A 6,173-nucleotide genomic window follows, 5' to 3' on the forward strand; every position below is an offset into this window, starting at 1 on the left:
TCTTCTATGCATGTTTTTTCTGGAGGCCCATAGCTCAAAAACTGAGGACGATGACATAGGTGCTCGATCATCCACATTTGTAACAATAGACTGCACCCCTCGAAGAAAGCTTCCCCGGCCTTGCAAGCTGTAAGAGCACGGAAGATGTCGGCCAATATCATAGGTGCAAGAGTACTTTTGGCCTGAGTAATTAACGTGCTGACGACCCCAGCTATTTTTATGTCAATGTTCCCATCCTTCCTTGGAAATATTAAAAGCCCGAGAAAAGCCACCACAAAGGCGAAACGTCGATGCTCTTCCCACTTCTGGCGGTTTCCTTTGCTACATATCTTACTTTCCGGGTTGTTGAATCCCCCGATATGGCCATATCGATGATATATGAAGCTCAGAGTACAAAAGCCGTTTGCCAGATCTGTGTTGTGGACGGTTCTGACTATCTTCAAAGAGTCTAGAAATGTGTGCACGGCTACAACTCTGGGGGCCACCAAGTATTTGTGCCTCAACGGAACCTCACCTTTCCCAATGTAGCCAGCTATTTCCTCTAATGTCGGGGTAAGCTCAAAGTCCGAAAAATGGAACACGTTATGTGCTGGGTTCCAACACGTGACCAATGCTCTGATAATATCTCCCCGAGGCACAATATCTAGCAAACCAGTAAGTCCTTTCAAATGTTTCTTGACTGCATCTTGCCCGTCTCCTCCTAAGTCGTTCCACCACAGACGCAACTCCAAAGGGATTTTATGCATGATTGAAAGAGGTTCATTTTATGTCTGTACTTATCTTCGAGAGGCTGCAGAACCATTAGGAAAAACTTAACACTCTTGAATTCTTTTCATGTGAATCTGTTGATTCTGGAACTTAAACTTTTGTTATTGTATTCTCCCACAGATGGTGAGGACACGTGCTACCGGTCAGGGCGGACAACCACCAGTACCACCAATTGGGGCCGCGAGAGGCCGAGGTCGCGGTAGGGGCCGTGGCAGAGGTAGTGGTGCAGCTCGCACCGTAGCTAGGGCAGCATTAGCATACCCACTAGCTGCCCCAATTCAGGATCAGGTTCCGGGTGTGGATGTCCCAGCGGGACCAGCTCAGGCACCAGCTGTGCCTATTGCTATTCCAGGTCTCCAGGAGACCTTGGCTCAGATTCTGCCGTGGGCACCAGTCTTGCTCAGGTGGTCGTGTTTCTTCTACAGCAGTTACTTCCCAGGCCAGGGGAGGCACTCAAACTCTCGCCGCTCGCACGCTCGAGCAGGTTATGTAGGGACTTCAGACATTGGGGGTACCACTAGCCCAGCCGGTGTTACCTGCTCAGGGTTATGTGGTACTAGTTATGCCTGATGACGAGCAGCGTCGATTGGAGAGTTTTGGTAGACTTCAGCCTCCGACTTTTAGTGGTGCTGAGGGTGAGGATGCCTAGGGTTTCAAGTGACAGAGGATTCTTCGTACAACGGGTATTCTGGAGACCAGTGGGACTCATTTACTACTTTTTAGTTTTCTGGAGCTGCCTTTACTTGGTAGGAGGCTTATGAGAGGCATAGGCTTGTTGGATCAACTCCCCTTACCTGGCAGCAGTTCTCCGTTCTCTTTCCGGAGAAGTATGTACCACAGTCCCGTAGAGAGGAGTTGTGCAGGCAGTGCGAGTTGTTGCGTCAAGATGATATGACTGTGACACAGTATGAGATGAGGTTTTCCGAGTCAGCCCGCCATGCTGTTTGGTTGGTCCCTACTGACAGGGAGAGGATCAAGATGTTCGTGGGTGGCCTCACATATCAGCTACGGATTCTTATGACCGGAGAGAGGGTATCTGGTGCTTCTTTTGAGGAGGTGGTTGACATTGCTCGAGAGATAGAGTCGGTTCGCCGCCAGGAGCGAGTTGAGAGGGAGGCTAAGAGGCCTCGGGGATCTGGTAGCTTTGGTGGTGTTCCTTTTCGAGGTCAGTTCCAACACGGCAGAGGCCGTCCATTCAGACATGCTTAGTCAGCTCGTCCAGGTCACCGTGGTGGATCATCTAGCCATGTTACTCATAGTTCACATCAGGGACACTCATCTCTCAGTGCCCTTCCAGCTCAGAGTTCGACTCATGCGCCATCAGTTCAGGGCTCAACTACGCCTGGTTCTTCTAGAGGATATCCCGGTGCTCGGGGCTCCCTTCAGTCCCCATCGCCATTTGCCGGGAGAGGTTGCTTTGAGTGTGTGGATTTGGGCCATGTCAAGAGGTTATGTCCCTGCCTTTTGGGAGGTTCATCCCAGCAGAGGAGTCAGCCTTCGGCTTCTGCACGAGTTACTTCCCCACCCGCCCAGTCATCTGCAGGTGGAGGTCAGTCAGCCAGGGGTCTCCCTACAGGGGGAGGTCGATCAGGTGGCGGTTAGGCCCATTTCTATGCACTCCCTGGCAGACCCAATGCTATTGCTTCAGATGCTGTCATCACAGTTATTATCTCAATTTTCCATAAGGATGCCTCTGTATTATTTGATCCTGGTTCCACTTTTTCATATGTTTCCATATTTTGCCCATTATCTGGATACGCCCCGTGAGTCTCTTGTTTCATCTGTTCATGTATCCACTCCTGTGGGTGATTCTATTGTAGTGGACCACGTGTATCAATCTTGTGTGGTAACTATTGGGGGTTTGGTCGAGTAGACCTTTTGTTGCTTAGTATGGTGGACTTTTATGTGATATTGGGTATGGATTGGTTGTCTCTGTATCATGCTATTTTGGACTGTCACGTTAAGATAATGACCTTGTCTATGCCGTGGGTGCCACGGATTGAGTGGCGAGGTTCGACGAATTATGTCCCCAGCAGGGTGATTTCATTCTTGAAGGCCCAACGGATGGTTGGGAAGGGATGCCTTTCTTATTTGGCCTTTGTGAGGGATGTCAGTGTAGATACCCCTAGTATTAATTCGGTTCCGGTGGTGTGGGATTTCCTGGATGTATTTCCTGCAGACTTGCTGAGCATGCCGCCGGACATGGATATCGACTTAGGTATTGATTTTGTGCTGGGCACACAGCCCATTTCTCTTACACCGTATCGCATGGCACCGGCGGAATTGAAAGAATTAAAGGAGCAGCTTCAAGAACTCCTTGATAAGGGGTTATTCGGCCTAGTGTATCGCCTTGAGGTGCGCCTGTTCTATTTGTGAAGAAGAATGATGGCACTATGAGGATGTGCATTGACTACAGACAACTGAACAAGGTTACAATCAAGAACAAGTATCATTTGCCTCGTATTGATGATTTATTTGATAGCTTCAAGGAGCGAGAGTGTTCTCCAAGATTGATCTCCGGTCAGGGTATCACCAGTTGAAGATTAGGGACTCGGACATTCTTAAGATAGCTTTCATGACCCGATACGGTCATTATAAGTTCCTTGTTATATTTTTTGGGCTGACCAATGCCCTAGTAGTGTTCTTGCATCTGATGAACAATGTGTTTCAGCCTTATCTCGACTCGTTTGTTATTGTATTCATTGATGATTTATGGTGTACTCGCATAGTCAGAAGGAGCACGTTGAACATATGAGAGTTGTATTGTAATGGTTGAGGGAGAAGAAGCTTTATGCTAAGTCCTCCAAGTGTGAGTTTTTGCTCAGTTCTATGGCGTTCTTGGGACATGTGGTGTCCAGTGAGGGTATTCAGGTCGATTCGAAGAAGATAGAGGGGGTCCAGAGTTGGCCCAGACCGTCCTCAGCCACAAAGATTTATAGCTTTCAGGGTTTGGCGGGTTATTACCGTCAGTTCGTTAAGGGATTTTCATCTATTGCATCGCCCTTGACCAAGTTGACCTAAAGGGTGCTCTTTTCAGGTGGTCGGATGAGTGTGAGACGAGCTTTCAGTTGGCATATATTCGTGTTGGGGAGAGACCTCTTGCAGTTGATGTTCAGGTCTTGGCCAATCGGTTTGTGAGGTTGGATATTTCAGAGCCCAGTTGGGTCTTAGCTTGTGTGGTTTCTTGGTCTTTCTTGTTTGGTCGCATAAGAGAACGCCAGTATGATGATCCTCATTCGCTTGTCTTCAAGGATAGAGTTTAGCACGATGATGCCAGAGATGTGACTCTTGGTGATGATGAGGTATTGATGATGCAAGGCCGTATATGTGTGCCCGATGTAGATGGACTTNAAGCAGAATATTTTTGGGAATTTTCAAGTTTATTGATAGCAACTACGTCTATTACAAAGACTCAAAACAGACTCTGATGCGAAAAGAACTACAGACCCCACCATCCCTATCCTAGTTCAAACAAAATAGAGACTCAATCAACTGACTGTCTTTTAACGAAAAGGAAATACAGACTCTAGTAAAAAGAGATACAAGCCCTAACTCCAATTAAAAGGAAATACAGACTCAGAAGGCAAACTTCTAGTAGAAGAAGAAATGCGGACTCAAAGACAATCATGAATACATTAAACCTCCTGGTGCCCGCGGGACATCATTCGGTCTCGCCGCGGGCCTATATGCAAGTTCCCCTTGGAGTCTGTCTAAGTCATTCATTATCTGCTTCACAAATATCATTACTGATGCAAAGAAGGTGGTACGGGTCATGTTCTCGCACATCTGGCATTTCCGGGTAATAGAGTGAGCAACGGTTAAGATCCTCTCTCGGGTTCTTCCTTTCTCTTGGAGCAACCGCCCTATCTGCTGGGCCCTAGCCTCCAAAGTCTGCTCAAACGCCTGGCTTTGTTCTCGGAGTTGATGTAAGTCCATTTCTAACTGTGCCAATGCCCTGTAACAGTGTTCTCTCTCGACTTTGAAGTCCTTTGCCTGTTTAATCATTCGGTTTTCTGCGGCCGTGGCCTTTTCCTTTAATCTCGCGACCTTACTATCATATTCTTCTTTTAACTGCTTAACCATGCGAGCCCGTTCTTCTGTACTTTTAGCCAATTGCCTCTGGACCCCAACTAATTTCTTTTCTGCTTTGTCGAGGTCAAAACTGTAGTCATTCACCTTTTGCCTTAGATTTGCTATAAGCTTTGTATCTTTGGCACTTCTGACAGGGTTGTCGGCCTCTAGCTTCATCTCTTGGATTTGGGCTCGTAAAACTTCATTCTACTTGGCCAATTGTTTCCTCTCCCCTTCGTCAGCTGCGGCTTGCAAGCTATTTTCAAATCGGAGGTCTTGGACCTGTTTTACCAATGCTCCTATGCGGGCCCTGTACTCATTTTCTTTAGCTAACCAAGCCCACTGTTCTTGTGCTGATTCAACAAATTCCTGGATGTGAGGTCTTTTGGCCGGTCGTCCGAATGCAACGTCCCTTCTATACCAAGCCTGATAATCAGGCGACACCTCTCCTTTGGCCTGATCCCGAACACAAGTATTTGCCGCCAAATACTGACATTCGCTCCAGACTTGGCGGACCACTGCTTCAGGAAACTGGCCATCAGGGCCAATCTCAACCACTTGCAAACTAAGATCATCATCCTTGGGTACTATCTGGCATCTCCCCAGTTGCCTCAACACTCGATACGGTGCGTAAGGCTGAATGCTTCTAAGCCCCATCAGGAGAAAATATGGTCGGGCTGCCGGCATATATACGACTTCATCAACAGGTAACCATCCCAGTGTCCACTCTATTTGGCTAGCAGTGAGGGACCGAAAATATGTGTAAAATTCTTCTATGCATGTTTTTTCTGGAGACCCATAGCTCAAAAACTGAGGGCGATGATACAGATGCTCAATCATCCACATTTGTAATAATAAGTTGCACCCACCGAAGAAGGTTTCCCCAGCTTTACAAGCTGTAAGAGCACGGAAGATGTCGGCCAATATCATAGGTGCAAGTGTACTTTTGGCTTGAGTGATTAACGTGCTGACAACCCCAGCTATTTTTATGTCAATGTTCCCATCCTTCCTTGGAAATATTAAAAGCCCCAAGAAAGCCACCATAAAAGCGAAACATCGATGCTCCTCCCACTTCTGGCGGTTTCCTTTGCTACATATCTTACTTTCTGGGTTGTTGAACCCCCCGATATGACCATAGCGATGATATATGAAGCTTAGAGTACAAAAGCCATTTGCCAGGTCTGTGTTATGGACGGCCCTGACTATTTTCAAGGAGTCTAGAAACTTGTGTACAGCTACAACTCTGGGAGCAACCAAGTATTTGTGCCTCAACGGAACCTCATCCTTTCCAATGTAGCCAGCTATTCCTCCGAACTCGGGGTAAGCTCAAAATC

Source organism: Nicotiana attenuata, chromosome 7, assembly GCF_001879085.1.
Source record: "Nicotiana attenuata strain UT chromosome 7, NIATTr2, whole genome shotgun sequence".
NCBI lineage: Eukaryota > Viridiplantae > Streptophyta > Magnoliopsida > Solanales > Solanaceae > Nicotiana > Nicotiana attenuata.